Source organism: Aulonocara sp. 'chitande type north' Nkhata Bay, linkage group LG17, assembly GCF_057382095.1.
Source record: "Aulonocara sp. 'chitande type north' Nkhata Bay isolate Kocher_YH1m ecotype deep benthic linkage group LG17, A_spYH_male_GT1.1, whole genome shotgun sequence".
Classification (NCBI taxonomy): domain Eukaryota; kingdom Metazoa; phylum Chordata; class Actinopteri; order Cichliformes; family Cichlidae; genus Aulonocara; species Aulonocara sp. 'chitande type north' Nkhata Bay.
Genome location: NC_141360.1, coordinates 3423500 through 3443175, shown reverse-complemented (window position 1 = coordinate 3443175; position 19676 = coordinate 3423500). Strand labels below are relative to the sequence as shown.

The window sequence follows — 19676 nt, the reverse complement described above, 5'->3', positions numbered from 1 at the left end:
TGTTATTCCTCACTGCATACTGCAAATACAAGTAGTTCAGGCAACAAAGTAAAGCCAGCAAGGATTTGTTAGCATTAATAAGCAACAGCCGAATAAATGTGGAAGTGACACAGCTACTCTCAGTTAACACCGTTAACCTTAAAGTTAAATCTCACACGGCCTGTTCAAAAGTGCTTTTATTATTAGGCTATAGCTGAAATAAAACACAGAGAACTGAGAATAAAGGTTTCCATACAATGAAATTTACACAGTCAAATGACCATTTGTGCCTTTCCCCTGGACCTTTTAATAGTTTGTATAAATATCAAGGGCAAATAGTTCAACCTTGATTCCTGAAGAGTGAAATCAATTTTTCATATGTCAGTATGTTTTTACAGATGAACGCTTTTCTCTTTTAAGTAAATGTCATGAATTATGTTTGCATCTTTTGTATTAGTAAATAACAAACTGAAACTAGCAGGATTGTGCTTGACCATGTTTCACACCATGGCTTATCTGTGCTGGAGCTAAAAAAAAAAAAAAAAAGATACATCACATAATGTACATGCAGACTTGACAAACTTGAAGGTTTTTTGTTTTTTAATTAAAAAGAGATTTGAAAATGATCACAAGTAAAAGAAAAACTTGATATCGCGCATTTTTATGTTAAACACAATATTGTATGCTAAATCACCTTCGGTTGTAAGGAATCCTATTGGAAGTGAAACCTCCATATTTATGAGCAGGAGCCGCTGCAGTTTTATCACAGCCTGGCGTACTGCTGGTAATCCCAGTTTCAGCTCCACAGCTGGTACGCATTTCTCTCACCCAGTGGCCTTTCACTAGCACTTGGTATTCAAAGGGTGTCTGTTACTCTCCAAGTGGTCAATAAAGTTTGATTCATAAGGCCTGGGGCATTAACTACACATTGCTGCTTCAATTCGAATAGATGTAAATGATGGCCATAGAGCCGGCCTGATTTCCTCGGGGAGAGCATGTGGGTTGAGGTTATAAATTATCACCTCAGTAGGTCAGAGGTCAAACATAAAGAACACCTTGCCATCACATTAAAATGCTATAACATCCTAATGGCATTCCTTCAACATAAATGTCATTTGGGCAGCATGTGTACTGGACCAGCTACTATGGTCTCTTAAACAAGTGCATAATGCAAAATCTATTTTTAAATATTTGCACAGATCTTCATTTCACTTTATTTGGTTTAAATGTAGCCGGTAATATTCCATAATTTGCATATTCTTTTAGTAGTACAAGATTTCATTTTGTCAGTTACTAATATAAAAGATATCCAGATACTCAGATACATTTAGTTCATTTTTGCAGTACTGAATGTGAGAAACAATATTCTTATACACTCTATGTCTGCTTATGAGCCAGTGTTAACTGGACAGAAAAAAGACTAATGGGAATATACTTAGCAATTAGGACATCTGTAATAGCCTTGCCATACTTCACTAGGCTCCACAGTGGGCCATTAATATTACTGATAAATCTAATAAATGCAGTAGGGATCTATTGCTGCACATTATAGCACTTAGGGGACCTCACTGACCATTCCGCAGCTCACTAGAAGATTCCTTAGCACAGTTACAGCAACATAGTTTTATATTCATAATGTGCTTATTATTGTTGACTGCGAACCATTTAACACTATGCAGTTGTATTATTATATCAAAACATATGCAAAAGAGCAATGAATGAGCAAAAAGCAGCAATACAAAGTCAATGTAATAATGTATATAGTGATTAATTTGTTTCAAAAAGTTGACAAAGTTTGTAAAATGATTCCCAACAATGCAAAAAATAATGCAAATAATACACTGATAACTTGCAAAATGTGCATTGTCATATTAGCATAAAGAAGTGTGTAGAGCCCATTGAAAAGTGTGTAGCTCTGTATGAGCCCTAATGCAGAATAACTATATGACAAACACAGATCACTGTGAATATGTGAATCTACTCTGACAGGCCCCACTTAATAGCATTTAGTTTACACCAGTGGCGGCTGGCCCATAGGGGGCGCTCGGGCTCCGCCCCCCCAAATGTGGAGGAGTAAAAATATATATTTTTAAAAAATTCATCAATGATAGTTTTACTATGTGTGTGCCCATATACAGCCAGGCGTATTTTAACATTTTCACCAGCTGACTCATTAAAGTTCAACCAACAAACGGTGTTTTTCTTCTTCTGGGGCGCTCGTCAAAGCGCCCTTGATATGCAGCGAAATAGCCTATCATTAAATGGTTGCCAGGGGAAAATAATAAATATTTGACCTATCAGCGTCGCTGAATTAAATGGTTTGGGGGCGCTTAAAATTGCGCCCCTGCAGAAAACGCGCGAAGATTTGCTGTTCTAGAATTTTACCTCAGTCAGTAGCTTAAGTGAGCTATAAGGTCAGAGAGAGACGATGGCAGCGGTATTGTTAACGGTTGAGGCACAGCCTCCCCCAAATTCGGTTAGATCGCTTCTAACCTACCCTTTTGCCAGAAGGACAATGGCAGAAAAACTGCAAGTTAAAGAGTTGGGACCTGACAAGCCCGAAATTCAACTAACCCAGGCAACGAAGGAGAAGTCAAAAGCATACAACAGGACTTTTTGTCGGAGTTGGTTCCAGCGCAAGTCGTGGCTGACAGGCTGTGGAACAGCTAATGCACTTTTTTGTTTCCCGTGCATACTGTTCAAAAGTGACAAGTGTGATTTGACGTGGACACAATCTGGACAAACCGACTTAAAGCACCTCTCCGAACGAATCAAGAAACATGAAAGCTCACGAGTTCATATGGACAACAGTGTAAAGCTAGCTGTGCTAGGGAAAACTAGCATAGCGGCGCAGCTAGATGATGGACATCGGATTGCTTTAAGAAGGCACAACGAAGAGGTAGATAAAAACCGTCATATTTTATCTAAAATCATCGATTGTATTAAGTTTTGTGGTGCTTTTGAGCTAGCAATGCGGGGACATGATGAAAGTGATTCCTCAGACAATCCAGGGATTTTTAGAGGTTTAGTCGACTTGATGGCATCAATTGAAAAAAAAATCTGTTCATGTTCATTTTTACAAATCTATACAAATGGCCAGAATATGGTTGTTCATTTTAAATTTAAATTAAAATTGTGTTGTTTGATGTACTCATTAAATGGGTCATTTTAGTCGATATCATAAAAATTGCCCCCCCTGAGATTTTTTTCAGGAGCCGCCACTGGTTTACACACTTTGTTTTTAAGGCCAACAAAGTAAAGCATGTTATATTAGCGTTAAATCACAATAAGCGAGTTTTTAGCATATAAACATTTAAGTTAAAATCTTTTCCAGATGACTAAAAGAAATCTACTGTAGAAGAAGAAGTCTCAAAACTCCCTACGGAGCCAATTTGGCAAATAAGGTGCAAAAAGCCTGCAGCTAGAGTTCCAGAGGTTGACTTCATGTAAAGATACACCCACCCAGGTAAACATCCACACAACACACTGTCTGCAACTGCTTTGATCCTTCAGTCTTGATCCATCAGACTCGCAGCTCACTGTGCACAGCTACACTTAAGAGAAGATGCAACAAGAGGCAAAAAAGAGGACGGAGGAGACAGAGAAAGTAATGCAAGTGATGAACTGTGTAAGCCAGAGGAGCTCGCCTGCCAACCTGAATGAGAAGAGCACATGAGCATGTACACAAACATCAGGAAACCTTGTTATAGATAAGGCACACTACAGATAAAATACTGACTAGTCCCGTGTAATTCTTCACCAAATTTACACCCCAAGCTTTACTTGGGTGATGAACCGCAGCTAAAACGAAAACCCCAAAAACTGCAACAATCTGCCAGATCTGTGGCATTTTTCCTGTTGTCACGGTAACTGTTGAGCACAGACAGCATGCTTGGGCGTGTGTATATTTGTGCATTCATGTTTGTGTGGCTACAGGTATCCTGGCTTTCTTTAATGGGGTAATAATATGGTGAAGGTGAAGACTGACAGAAGAAGTGGCAGCTCATTAGCTTGAGAAGTGCGTGTTGTGGTGTCAATATTATATCGGTTATTTTGTTTCACAAGCTTGCACGAGTCTGACATTTTCCTGGCACCTTGCTGTTTATTGTTCTCAGAGATCACAGACTTATTTGTAGTGACAAGGAAATCATTCAGGAATGGCATCTGACCCTCACAGCTAAAACCCTACCTGCCAAAACATCCCTGTTAGCTTGGGATTTTAAATCTCATGCTGGTGTCACGGTTCTGGGTCCGTTGGACCCAGTATTTTGAGTTTATTATGTTTTGGTTTATTTTTGCATTATGGATTGTTTTCTGCTGTTCTGGTGCTTTGTTTATTATTATCATTATAGATCTGTTTCTGTTATTCTTGGTGAGGGATCAGTTCTTAGGTTTTGGGTTCTCATGTGTATTACAGTTTCTGTTCAGTGTCTAGTCTGTCTCTCAGTGTCATGTCTGCATCTGGTTTAGTAATTCTTGTTTCCTGTTTTATTGTGAAAGTCTTTGTCTTATGTTAGTGTGTGCAGCTTAGCTCCCCCGTCTCGTTAGCCCTGATCTCCCCCAGCTGTGTCTCCCTTCTGTTGCCCATTCCCTCATTACTACCCTGTGTATTTAAGCCCTGTGTTTTCCCATGCTCGGTGTTGCGTCGTACCATCAGATTATACCTGTGTGTTTCGGTTCTCCATAGTCCATGTTCACTTCATGTTTTGTTTTCGTACCAGCAATAAAGCTGAGGTTTTTGAGTTTCAAGTTAGTGTCTGAGTCCTGCGTTTGGATCCTCCTCTCTGCCTGCCTGCACACAGAGCCCTGACAGCTGGCAAGATTACTCACATCGACCAAACTAAATACTAAGGAAAAAATGCACTGGGAGTAAAAATGCAAAGCTATTAGGATACTGGCACCTGCAGGGAAGCAGCTAATCATCTGATGTATGAATAAAATTAATGAATAACAGAGGTAAGAGTGGAAAAGCTTTTTATGTCTTTTTTTTTTTTTTTAACCCATTTTGTTGTTTTTTTTTTTTTTTTTTTTAGATTATAGTAACCTCTAGAAAGGGGAAAATGTCCCCACAAAAACCAATAATACTATTAGCTGTGCAGAGTAAAATATAGCCTCACAAATCATTTGCATTAACTTTAAATTCAGTGACCTGAATTTGCACAAATCATCAGATTTGTTTCTATTTTCTTTTACCTTTCTTTGCCTACATATAAAACAACTGTGGCACTGCTATGGAATAAACTAATGAACATGCAAGCAGGTTGGTTTGCTCTAAGCCAGCTAGCTTAGAGAACTAGAGCTATGACTGGAAGTCTGGCTGGCTAACTTAGGAATTAGCTTGCCAGCAGCAGAAGTGGCAAATGACTAGTTAGCCATCTGCACCACCATTATCAGCAAGCTTAGCTGTTGCACAATGGTTTCCCATTTTGTGGCGTGAGTAGGCCTTTGGTTATTGTGGACATACACTGTTGTCAGTCTGCTGCATGTTCTTCGTTTATAAGTGCTTCTGGTGAGTGCCTTTTACGTTGTCAATCTCCTGTCAAAGACAGCTTTTTTCCCCTCGAAGCCTTTTTGGTACAGGTTAAATCCTCCTGATCTTTTAATGAGAAGGTCACTTGTGCTTTTAATACATCAACACTCAACAATTATAGTTATATGATGGAATGGGCAAGTCACTAATATCCAGACTGCAGATGGTTCAAAACAGGGCTCGACTCCTGATTGGTACATGTAAACATCACCGTATTTCCACGATTCTGGCACTATTACATTCACTACCTGCTCAGTAAAGAACCAAATTGAATACCTTGTGTGAATATTAATAACCTATGGAGCCTGGTCAAATCTTGACAAAAACTTAACTTGAGCTTAGTTTTTGTTGCTTTCAGTTAGTGTGGTTTGGGGTTTTTCTTTTTGTTAATTTGTGTCTAATGTTGTCCATCATACTGGGCAACCTCTATAGTTGTTTATATATATTTATAAACTCCTGGCGAATCAAAATTAAATGTGATGACTCAAAAATCTCTATCATTCAAAGTGTATCCCGCCTCCACCAGTGGTCCATTTATACATGCATGTCTCGTTCTATGCATCTTGAGAATTTCACTTACTTGGAAGGCTAAACTAAAGACAAGCAACGGGACAAGAGGTTAGCAGGGCAAGCAGAACATTTTTGTGGCTACACCATTGCAAAATAAACACCCCTGTGGCCCTCTGTGTTTTCAACTTAAGAGGTCATAAAATACCTATGTTATTTACAGAAGCCTCCCGACTACATTCAGAAGCTTGTTCATGATTTTATTTATAGCTCGCATTCCCTTATCACTGTGGTCTCTGAGGCTGTTTCCAGTTACTTTATATATAGTACATTGATTAGTCATATCATTTGAAAATACCAGTAAAACACAACATGTAAGACATCCAAGAGAACACTGCACCAAGCTTTTCACCAAGCAAGTCAAATTTATGATTAAAATGGCTGAGGCTTAAATATTAATGCAGGAAATACAACACTTCAAAAAATACACTTTAATTAAATCCATTTTAATGTCATATAAATTCACATGTAATCCAGTGAAATCTAAAAAAACCCAGCTTTTTTTCTCTGTTAACTGTTAAAAGAAATCCAAAATAAACTTTGCCCAGTTTCCCTTTATTGACTCACTGTATTCATTAACTCCATTCTCTGAAAAATCCACTCTCACCACAAGAATCTGACATCAGTTTATAGATAAATAATCTGTGTCACACCGTCTCCAGGCAGTCTTTGACCAGTCTTTCAACCCACAGCACCACTGGCATCATGTTGTTCCTGCTCTCCCTCCTTGGGCTCGTCTGACAGAGAGGATGACATGCAAGGAAAAAAAAAAAAGCTTTTCCACTCCTCCTTTCATCTACATACAAGCTGCATTACCACCCAATTACACTTAGATTACATTAATGTGCTTTCACCCAGCCAAGCTTCCTCTGCGTGCGCCAAACCCATTCTCCACCCTCTGCGATGCCTTTGCAGAGCATTATGGTGGCGCGTAATCTTGTGCTATTGTGTCGGGATTAACGTCAAATCTCATTATAGCGGTGGTGGATCATGGAAGACAGAAGGAGCGAGGAGAGGAGGGGTCGTCTTTTTTCATTTTAAGTATAAAAGAAGAAGAGAGATTATAGCAGGACTATCAACAATTAGGCACTGTGGTATTTTAGATGTTGATTCATAATAGACAAGAATTTGTCATCAAACGCGCACACACACACACACAGAGTCAACTCAACAGATATCAAGAGGTCAAAATGAAGTACCGTGCCACAACACAACTAAATGCACCATAAACAACTGAAGCATCCTCCTTCAGCTTGCCACACCCTGCCCCCCGTCCCCTTCAGCTTTGCATGCAGTTCATAAACTTCTCTTTTATAACCAATAGATTTGTGAAGGTTGTAATTGTGTAAGTGATATACAGCAGTACCGGCTCAGTTTAAAAGACCACCTCACAAAGTGATGTTGAGGGGAGAGCCTGTCTCTATTAAATAAAACAGATTGTCAGGCTAATTTACATGGGGACCGAAATTGCATTTCAAAGCATACGCACCATTTTTAAGAGGGTAGAGTATTTCCTTGCAGATACACAATTTTAATTCCCTCGCGTCACATGCCAAACATTCTAAACACACACACACAGAGTGTGAAAAGAATCCCATATTCTCATGTACACATGCTCACGCACATTCCCCCTCCCCCAGCAGTGCACCATGCTGGTTGTGAGCCTCAGGAGCCCCAATAAATCACATGGAGGCCCCAGAAGAAATGAGGGATAACAGCACAACAGTGTTACAAACATTGATTGCCGAATGCCTCATCTTTTTATATTCACAGCAAGGCAGGGGTGCTGGAGGGGAAGGACAGCTCAAGAAAGCTTGTGGGCCAGAGGGGTGTCAATACTCGCTATATGCGCCGAAGGTCATTGGAATTTATTTTATTCAGTTATTTCTGTAATGGCAACGAGATTCTGTTATCAACCTAGGGGGGATTTTCAGAAAGAACATTTAAAGATGGAAATTAATAAATCAAATGAAGATGCTGAGATACTCTGGGTCATCATAGGGCAGCATCAATATTTCCAGGATCTTACATGAAAAAAGCCCCAGACAAATAAAATTTGAATTTGATTTGAGCTTTGTGAATGTGTTGCACGAAAGATCAAAACCCTCCCACAGCTCAAGTGTCGCCAAGGTATGCAGAAAGGGCAAAAAAGGGCTGAGAGAAAAACTGTCAAGATGAAAACATATTCCTGAATAACCAAGTGCAGGACGTGAAGATTAAATTTGAGGCTCAAATAGCTTAGGAGGAAGGTCTGCACAAAAAGAAAAACAAGACTTTATAAAAAACAATCAGATTCTTCAGGAAGATCTTGGGGCCTTAAATATGAAGCTTAAAGATGCAAAAGAATCTGAGGATGAATATATAAGAAAGTTAGAACAGACAAGAAAACCTTGAATCAGCAAAGCAGTGTGAGGTCTCAAAGCAAAATCAGCTGGCAGATAAATGTAAAACAAAACAGGAAGACAACCAAACCTTAAACCAATGCAGCATGAATCTCCAGAAGGAAGTCCAGCAGCTGACAGAAAAACCGCACGGATGATGAGGGTGTGGATCTAGTTCACAGAACTGAAAGCTGAAAACAGGCCAGGCTGGAGCAAAATGCGAAAGAACAATATAAAAATGCAAAACTGTGGCTCCTCAACACATTCTAGGAAATTAAAGATCAGGTGGAAAACATTTATTGAGAGAATCTGAAGAGGTCCATGATGACCTTGGGCGACTCAAAGATTTAGGCAGCAAATATGAAGAAATCAAATCAGTTAACGAGACCCTTAACCACAAGAGTTGTGCTCTTCACAAAAACATCGAGGGGCTCCAAAATGAGCTTCATAAAGGTAAAAACACAGAGGACAGAGATACAAACAATCAAGCAAAAAACCCCACAAAGGTGTCATGTAGATTATTTTTATTCAGTTCTTGTAGATATGTGTGTTTGACTTACAGTGACTGGTACTGCTTAGCTAAAATGAATCCAAGATTTTGAGGGGGGGTTTGTGCTTGGGTTTGCTGATTTTTCAGTCGTGGTACAGCTGTCGTTAAGAGCTTCTTCACCTCAAACTACTTTACAAATTAGAAAGTGAGGAAAGCTACCAGAAAATAGACTACAGGTGAAAATAGATTTACAACAGCAACGTGTTAGCAGCAGTGTGTTACACTCTACTGGGACTAAAATCATAAAGATGATAATTAGGCGGTAGAAATATTCATCCAGGTAGCTCCTCAACCAGTTTCTTCCCTGACAAGGGTGGAGCACATGCAGAAGTCTACACATAAGCCACGGCATGTCGGTTGGTGTGTCACACTCTGCCCACAATCCTGTGTGGAGGGAGGGGTGAGGCGTGGTGATGGAGGGGAAATGGGAGAGGACCCTTCAAGTCTCCAGCATTCCATTAGCCATTCTGTGATGTACTGCTCCACTACCTAGATTCTTTCTCTCTCCCACACACGCGCACGCACACACACACACACACACACACACACACACACACACACACACACACACTGCCTCCTCTCTACACCCTCCCCCATCCTACTGCCTCTCCTCTTCATCCTCCTCCTTCACACACCTCACACCCTCCGTCAGTCACCATCCATCACACAAGACCTCCACAGATGTGCTTGCAAGTAGCACCCACACACACACAGAGCTCACACTCAGTCCTATGGCCACATACACACACAACAACAAGCACCCTACCAAAAGACTCTAGACTCACTCTTTCAATCCTCACAGGCTGGTCCAGACACACACTCCTGCAACAGCTCTCAGCGTAACACTCTCCCTCGTTTTCACTCAAACATAATCTGGACCCTACTCTCGCACATGTACGCACACGCCAAGCCACCATCTCTCTCATCTGTGGCAGTAAGAGGCTCGCAAAGCAAAAACCTCCACGGCTGGAGGGAAACAAACCCAATTAGGACACAATTAGCATCATCAGATCTACCTGTGAGACAGAGCCTCACGCACATGCTGGCACAACAAAGCGGCATACGGGATGGGGCGGAGGAGGTGGGTGTGAGAGGTTTGTGGAGGAAGGAAAAAAACCCCAATGCTCACTCACTCCCTGCTGCCTTTAAAGGCTGCTGCTAATTTCCCCTGCCTTTCTGATCACTGCAGAAAAAGAGCAACACTAATGAGCCTCACTCCTTTAAATGAATCAGTAGTACAGCACACCAGATAACACTACTTCAAGAAAAAAAAGGGTGAAAATGCCAAAACTCTGAAAAGTTGTGTACATAGAAAAGGACACGATGTGTTGTCTAAGTCACGCTGATCAACAAGTTTGAAGCCAAAGACAGAATCAAATGAACGTCTCACCTTTAAATCTCCTGCCATGAACTACTTTAAAGGAGGACTCAACTCTATAAATATTCTCCTGCAGGATCCTGCTCCATGTGTTACATATCCAAACCTGCCTGCAGCAACAAGAATAAGAAAATCCTTTCTCTAGATTCCAAGTACACCTTGTTAACCCTTTTATCCAGGATGCTAACTCCTCTCCAGTGTGAGTGCGGTGCATGAGAGAGAAAGAGGACAGAGTGGTACTGTAATAGTAGTAGAATGAGGCAGGAGGACGAAGCGAATGAGGCAGGAGGGATGCTGGTGGCTCACGTCATGATAGAAGTAATCTGGCGTGCTCCCGATCAGCCAGGGAATCCAGCCACCGGAGGAGAAGAAGAAGACGATGAAGAAGAAAGGAGGAGAGCAGAGGGGAGAGGAGAGGGGAATGAAGGCAGGCAGCAGTGAACGAGTGGAGGATGCGAGCTCCCTCCCTCCCCTCACACTACTGAGTATCTCTCTCTCTCCTACACACACTCCTACCCCCCGCCCTGCTACAGATTGCATTGCACTGATGAAATTTTAATGGTTCTTTTAGGAAGAATAATGAACATGCTAGTCCCTGGAGTTGTGTGTATGTGTGTGTAAAAGGTGGGGGGGGGCTTACTACACACACCTACAGAGGCATGCAACAAACGTGCACATGTGCAAAGACACAGTGTGCTTTTCCTCCTTATTCTTCTTCTCTCTTTTTCTCTGTCTCTCTCACACACAGAGCGATCCTGCACAGATTCACTTACCCTCTTCATTCTTTTACACACCACATTCAGAAACACACACACACACACACACATGCACATGCACATGCCATCCAGACTTATATTCAACAACATCAAATACTGCTACTGACAGGAAGACACACACACACTCACTCACTTACATAGCAAAGAGAAGATTGGGATGGGGGAGTAGACAGTGAGAGATCCAACCCATCCTTAAAATGCTCTCTTGGTATACACTGTCATCCACACACACACACATATTCACACACAGGCACACACCCCAATGAAGTGGAACAAAGAGCACAGAGGCAGCATGCGGAGGTACCGGGAACTCCACGTCGTGAAGAAAGTGAATCTTTAAAGTGTACTGAGTTTACTGCTGCTGGAGTGTATGTTAGAGCACAGTTAATAAGTCACTAATAAAACAAAAATACCTAAATTGTTAATCAAAAGATTAACAATTACCACAAGAAAATTACGTATGACACATCCATATAAAGGAAGTGCTTCATTTAATTGCTGAAAACTCAACTTTGAAAGCTCAATCACTCTCTGGACTAAATAAATCTTCACAAACTCATTAATTACGAAGGCATTAATATAATTATTAAAAATGTAGAGCTATGGTTAACTTTTTGACTCTCAGGCCAAAGGGACTGGATTAAAAAAGCCAGAATAAATGCTAAATGGCATGCTCTGACACCGATGGATGCATTGTGGGCCAATTGGATTTGAGTATCATGGATGCTTTTAATATAAACAAAGAAGTTACATACTGACCGGCCTTCTGAACCCACATGCTGATTTCAGACAGAGGCTGCGGTTTAATGGTAATGACTTACATGTTAAACAGTCGGAAAAAAGGTTTCCCTAAAGAGTAAAGTTCAGGGGGGAAATGCAGCTATTGTTGTCATCGTGACTGTATGGGAGTGGTGTGCTTGGATTTGTCTCACAATGGCAGCACAAAGCAGTCCGCTGCTTGTCACAGTCAGCAGGTCTTTATAAAACATTTTTTTCTTAGAATTTGGTTGGTGCCTGGAGGGATGTTTTTGAGCTGCATCCCATCTGGTTCAAACCAATAGGACAAAAAGAAAGAAAGAACCCAAACCAACACACGTCTCTGTGATACGGTAATATTTGTTCTTCTGACAAGCACAAAGGCTGAAGACTGAGAAAAAAAACTAAACTGAATTTAATAGGCGTCATTTTCTCTCCCACACTCGTTCTCTGGAAACCACTTGTGCTGAATTAAACAGGATCAACTGGTGGACTTGCCATATAATATGATCTGTACATCTACAGTCAACATCACAGAGATACTCTGACCAAAACGCTAATTACTTCTAGACCTCCGTGTCTATGCCATTCTTCGTCACCTGACTTCCAGAGTAAGATCACCATATCATTCAGAGCATTCCTGCCACTGCTGTGTTCGTCAGGTCCGACTCATTTACTCCCTCCTGAATAAATGGGTCGGACCTCCTCTCTTCTTAAAGCAGAGAGAGAGAGCATGCAATGTGTAAAAAGAAAAGAAGAAGAAGAAATAAGTAATGCTGGGTACGTTATGTTTTGATCACATTTAATGGATGTAATAATGTTTTCATTACTTTAGCATGAGCCTCGTAGACTCCTAGGGTAAAAGAAAGGGAGATAAAGCTTAACAGATGCTTGCTAGCACAGGCTTACTCACTTTATTTGTTTTAAAGTTTGCTAACATCTTAATAGTTTAAATAAGTGTGATTTTCCTCTTTTCTTTTCTAAGAATTTTTACTAAGATTAACTCGTATATGCTATAACAAGAAGCACTAAGAGAGCAAAAACTTCTGCCAAGGCAGCACACTCTCAGGCCAGTATTAGCATTGCATTTTGGTTTTTTTGCTCTTTTAAAATTTGCTTAAAGAAGTTTGTAGCGCAGTAAAAATAAAATACATTTTCTGAAAGTTTGACTTTATTTGATCTTGAAGAAGAGGTCAGAGGTCAGAGTAATGTGATATTTAGAATCCATATGCATCACATATGCCTACATGCTGTCAATAGAAACAATCACAGTAGGAAACACAGTTTTCAAAATATCTCTATATAGCGTTATTGTCACTTTGACCATCAGATCAATCCATTGACTTTGAAGGAGAGGTCAGAGGTCAAATGTGACATGATGTTTTAAATCTTTACACTGTATATGTTGTCAACACACACCACACTTTTAAGAATCACACTTTCTAGGTTATAAGGCTTTTTGTCTATTTTCAACCATTCACTCATTGAGCTGACCTTATTGACCTCAGTGGCTGTAAGCCACATTTGAATGGATTATTACCATGACCCCACTCTACACTCCTACAAAGCTTTATTAGAGTTCATTCAAAACATTATGAGCAACTGTGTTCACAGAATGAATCTTACGCACGCACACAAACAAAAACATAACATCCTAGGCGGAGGTAATGAGCTGTTTAAAGAATACTACAGTTCAGCATTATTCTCCTTGTAGTACTCAACACAGCTGCTGTAGCACAAGAGTAAATCATTGGACATTTAAAAACATGATGTGTACATGAAAGAACATAAGAAATCCACACAATCCATAAAAAATAACAACCATGAGTCAGGTTGGTATATACACCAGTCTAAAATGCCAGTCCTAGATTCTGTAACACACAAAACTGAATGCACAACAGCCCTCCTGCGCTGTAATCCAACAGGTTACAAGAGCTGAGTTAAGACAGGAGACAGATTAGCGCAACACTACAAAGTGTTGGCCCTACTATGAATCCTGTGGCTCCTTCACTTTTGCACCTTTGCACCACAGATCACCATTCATCACAGGGAGCAGCAGTGCAATAAAAAGAGCTTAAAATAACAAGAAACTAAATGGAATTTGTCACAATTTATCCATTGAGCTCAAAAACACATATGCAATTACCATTTCAGCTTAAACACAGTTTTCTTTGCACATAGAATACAAGAATAAAACGACTGGAAAGCTAGCAGTCTACCATAGTACCAATTCCTCATAACACATGATGTACTGCAGATCCCAGGTGTGACTTTTTCAGCCATATCTACTTTCCTGCAGACTGCTACCTTTTGCAGTTCCCAGCCCCTGCGCAAACCCCCCCAAATCCCATCAGGATTGTAACGCGACATGACCGCAAGTTTACCTGATGCAGAAAGACGTAAGACAATGCTGAGCACAAATAGATTTCAACAATGTTTCTGGAGAAAAACAAGCAATAAACTTTGAATCAACTCTCTTTAGCTGTGGAAACTGTCCTCATATTCCTCATCAACCTGCTGCATCCTACCTCTGCACTCCATTCCTGGAAAAATCCAATTACCTTTGAGGATTATACCCATCTATGCCCCAAAAAACAGAGCTGAAAAAGCAACCCTAATTTAAATGCCCAGCTCTGATGCCATGTTTTGTTCCCCTCCAACGCGCCAATTCCCCGGAGACAAAGTTTTCCCTCAGTGTCACCGAATGGAATGTGCTTCTCAGTCTCACAGACCCGCAAAGCCACTTGAAAGTATTTCTTTTGTTTTTTTCTGAAATGACACGATGCTTGAGAACCGGAGAGACAACAAGTCTGTTGAGTCTTAGAGGATGTTTGAGGTCTGTCAATAATGATGGGAATACCAGTGGGAGACAGCTTGAAAAGCAATTTAGCAGCCCAGCAAGGGGTTTGATGAGAACAGTCGTTATGCGTGACGTGTGAATTGTTCTCTATCCTGGGATACAAAAACAGCAGCTCACAAGGTTAAAGCAGTCTGGAGACTAGGTCGGCTTCACTGCAGCTGCAAGATTTACAATAGTGACACCTGAGCAATAGGGCGACATCATATGTTAACGTTTGGAGGAAAGCGAAGAATAGGGAGCACAGGGGTGTCAAACATAAGGCCTGTGGACCAAAAACCAGCCCACAATGTAAAGAAGAGCCTACATTTAGGATTTTTAAGTGTATTTTCACAAGTTGTACAGTTGTTTCTACTGATAAAAACATCCCATGGCTATTCATACTAAATCAAAGTCATTCAGTAATAGATCAACAATTAAACCACAGAAAAAAACTTCCTGTTTTTTTCATTACCGTACTAGTTCAAATCATTACTATATTTTGTGGGTTTTCTGTTTGTTTTTTATTTATTAATTTTTTCACGATTTCAGAAAATGGACATTTACTTTGAAATAACCAAAGTTTTCTGTTCCATAATTGCATTTTCTGTAATTTTACATGTTTATTTCTTGCCGTTTATACCTGTAGAATCATGTTTTTTCATTTACTAGAGCAGCAATTTTTTGTAAGTGGAAGTGCTGTTGAATTTGCACTTCTTTTTCTAAAACAAAGATATTTAATTGATTAAATGTAGGTAAACGTCTTTATGCTGATAGAAAAGGGAGTTTCACCGATCATACTGGGCATACAGGCTCCAGTGTTCCTTGTTGTTCCTGTTCCTCTAAGACTGAAAAAAATAGAAGGTTGTATGAAATGTTTTTTTTAGAATATCACAATAAATGTCCATTTTAAATTACAGAAGAACAAAGTCAAATATTCCTCTCACTCACCTTCATAGCATATGAATGGATGCCTAGAAGGTGGGAAATAAGTATAAAAAGTTAATGGGATGCTTTAAAGAGTGATGTAAAGGTTAGGCAAGGTTTAAATGAACTTTAAAATTCAAAACCCCAGATACAGTTCAAAAATATAAATAAATAAATCTTCACTGCAGACCAGACGGACAGCATACCTGGTGAGCAGGATATTATCGATGTGAAAAAAAAAAAAAGAAGCCCAAATCCAATTAACAGGTTGTTACCGAAGTGACCTTTCCCTTCATTATCACTTTCAGGCATCCCCTGGCTTCCCAGTTTAGTGGCCATAATGGAAGACATTTAAAGAGTCGCCAAACTGAAATTGGTTATGGCTGAGCTGAGGTGTGTGTGTTCAAAGATAAGGGTTTCCATAACTAAGAGAAATATATGAGGGTTTTCCTGAAGGAAAATTAACGACATTAGTGTCACAGCACTTCCGCCTCCCTTTTGCTCCCTCTCCGGGTGCCCAGGTGCAGTTTGGTTTTATACTATCTCATTTACGAGGGATTGTAATGGGTGGGCGAGGCTCAAAACAAACAGGAGGCCAATTAAATGTAAGGGCTTCCTGGGCGAGTCGCCAGTAACAGGGCCAACAACTCGTTTCACGTATTCTCATATATTTATATATTTTGAGTTGTGGTGGATAATATGGATATGACACTTTCTTACGGTACACTGAGACGTTCATATAAATCATATTATAATAAGTTTACTTGCAAATCGATTTAGAAGTTATTCATGACTATGGTTGTTAGTTTCAAATGACTGTACATGACCAGAGCATTCTCATTCCCAATGCATAACATGTCACGGCCCGAGGTGCGTCATCCTAACGCGAAAGGTACCCTTCCATGTCCTTATGAAACGCTCCAGATTCTTAAAGCGAATTGAAAGGCTTTCTATGCGCTTTCCTTTTTTGTTGCTTTGCAGCTTTCTATTGCACCCCTAACATTAACCATAACCTTACATTTATAGATTCATTCCAACCCCCTCTTGTGCCTCGGAATGCGTAACATACAGACGGGTTGGGCGCCCAAAAGCATAACATAGATTTGTTGCATAGCGTCGGTATGTTACGTTTTGGGATAAAAGCGTGTTGACATGACAGAAACAAATATTGAAAAAATCTAATGAATTGGTGTAAAGAGAACATTACATCTACTATCCTTCAACTATACTGATATTAAATTAATCATCCACAATCTCTAAAGCTTGAGCAAAACGGTCATAAATTGAAGACCTATTGTAGTATATTGTGACAATTACTATCCACTCTGCAATTCTTCTTTACTATTTATTTGCTCAATTTATCACATTGTTTGGTTATGCCTGGTGCAAAATGCCTTCAGAAACTATACAAAAACTTTGCACACATTAGCTAGTTCTAACTACTGTAGCTTAGCTACAAATACCTGCCTTTAAAGGGTTAGCTGAGACCACAATAATGCCAAAAGGAGAGTCAATATCAGGCTTAAAATAAAATCAGTGTGTAAAACTACAGTATAGTGCATTGTTTTAAAATAAGGGAACTTTGCATATGTATATATATTTTTACCAGTTTTTTAACCACACATTGAATTTTACTGTTTACTATTTATGGAAACCTTTGTTAAAATAATGTGCTGGCAGAAAATTATTGGAACATTTTCCATTTTATCACAGAACGTTTTTATAAAATACTTTATTTAAGTAGCCAGAAATCCATCATTTCACTAGGGTTGGGATTTTCTTTCCTAATTAATTTATTTCAGATTTCTCACTGTTTAAGGGGAACTGCTAATTCCCAGTGGGGTCCAAATGGTCGGCCCTCTCACAACTTTGAGGTTAAAGGCTAGAAAAGCAATGTTGACCCCAATATCAGTCAAGGGATACCAATTCAATGGCACTTAATTCTTATGGAAATCTGAAATAGATCGATCTACACAAATAAGTTGTCTTTATGAAATTTTAATTTGCCTTGGAAAAGGGTCAAACAATAATACAGAGCGCAGCAGCAGCAGTCTGCGTGGCTTTTGACAAAGAAGATAAGAATAATGAATAGAAACACATTATCTATCCACCATGGTCTAGTGATGTGTCGGTCGCGAAAGAAACGGCTCTTAGAGCCGAATCTTTGACGTGAACGATGCGAGCCGGCTCCTTATCGCAAGTTGTGTTTTTTTGTTTTTATTTTTCTCAGCCTCTCTCTCGCACTTTTTTCCGCTTCACTCCGTACGCGAGCCTTGTGCTTTGAGCTGGGAAGAGGGGGGAGGGGCGGTAGTTACACTCTCAGTAGCACAGGAACAGAGTGGGAGGGAGAGAGAGAAAGAGAGCCAGGGACAACAACGTCACATTAGAAATGTATAGTAATCATCTATTTTCAGTTACAGATGATAAAGGATTCAGAAAGTTTATTCATGCAGGTCCATATGACAGAGAATGTGCATCTTCTTTTTGTTTTCATATTTTAATTTATATTTAATTGTGTTGTGGTTTGCAGTGTTTTGTGTTGTTTCACTTTAAATTTGTAAAAAGAAAAAGCTGAAAATTTAAATAGTTAAAAGTTGAAATGTGAATAGTTGGTTTTTGTATTATATGATTTATTTATTACATTTTATGTGGAGTGAATAAATAATAGTATATTTACGGTGGCCCCTAGAGACAAAGCACGTACAAACTCAAAACACGTACAAAACACAACAGAAGTACTCCAGGATGCTAGGGGGCAGTGTTGAGCTTTGGTTACCTAGTGGCTACACAAACTAGCAAGTACCAAGGACCGGCTTTTGGTGTGTGGTAGTAACAGGTAAATTAACTTTTATTTTAAATAATTTGAATATATATGAGTGCTTGTGTATAAATACACAAACAATACACATATGCTTTCAATTGTGTAATTTAAGTGATCTAGGTAGCTCTGGTTTGGAAGTTCAGTTAATGCTAGAAATGTGTTTTGGAATTTGTACGTGCTTTTTGGAGTTTCTACGTGTTTTGTCTCTAGGGGTCACCGCATATATTTATATATAAACATATATAAATAAAACATTTTTTTTTACATTAGTAATTCCTTTTGTGCATTATTTTATATTATTGTTAATTATAAATTAATTAAAGCACCAAAACAACCTGAAGAGCCGGTTCGGAGCCGAAAGAGCCGGCTCTTTTTAGTGAGCCGAGCCGAGCAGGTTCTCTAAAAACAGCCAGAAATCCCATCACTACCATGGTCGCAGAATACAGTCAGAACATTCTATGCTAAAGATAAGCTTAACACACAGACAACAGCCGAATATTACAATTTTCCATCACAACATATAACTCCAAAGTTGTTCGTGTTGACTAGATATACAGGTGTCCAGCTAAACTCTATCCTAAAACAGCAAGCAGCATTAGAAACATGGTTATCGCATTGCCTCCAAATCTCCTCCTTGGCTAAATGACAGTATTCGTTGTCTAAAACGTGATTGTCGTAAAGCGGAGCGCAGGTGGAGGAAAACTCATCTTAAGGACCTTTTAGCTTCTTTTAATAATGCGATCAGAGATGCGAGGGCTGCCCATTTCTCACACTTGGTTACAAAGAGTAGAGGCAATCCTAAGGCGCTATTCAACACCATTAGTGACATTGTTACTCTGCCTGCGGCCCCTATTTTTTCTAACGAGGACTGTGAAAATTTTCTCTCTTTTCTGCTTGCAAGAATTCATAACGTGAGAATGAGTTTTACACACTCACCTGTTATCTCAATCTCTACCCCATCTCGGCCCATTATCTTGGATACTTTCTCTCCTGTTTCACTACCTGAGCTGGTAAAACTAGTGAATTCAGTAAAAGCATCCTCCTGTTCACTTGACATTGTACCTGCATCATTATTCAAAAATGTCTTCCAGTCTATTGGCCCATGTGTGCTCACTTTAATCAACTCTTCACTGGCATCTGGTATAGTTCTGGTTTATTTTAAAAATGTTGCTATT

General features: G+C 39.7%; 1 protein-coding gene across 2 annotated transcripts in view; it reads right to left on the bottom strand.

Annotated features, from left to right (window-relative positions):
- nav3 (neuron navigator 3) overlaps positions 1-19676 on the bottom strand; it is a 415949-nt gene that overhangs the window by 305335 nt on the left and 90938 nt on the right. The window contains exon 1 of one of the 2 annotated variants that reach the window (XM_086270024.1): positions 10398-10469. The exons of the other annotated variant lie outside the window; for it this stretch is intronic. The gene's annotated coding sequence lies outside the window, so the exon portion shown is untranslated. Of the gene's footprint in view, positions 1-10397; positions 10470-19676 lie in introns of those variants that run through there. 2 annotated transcript variants of the gene reach the window in all.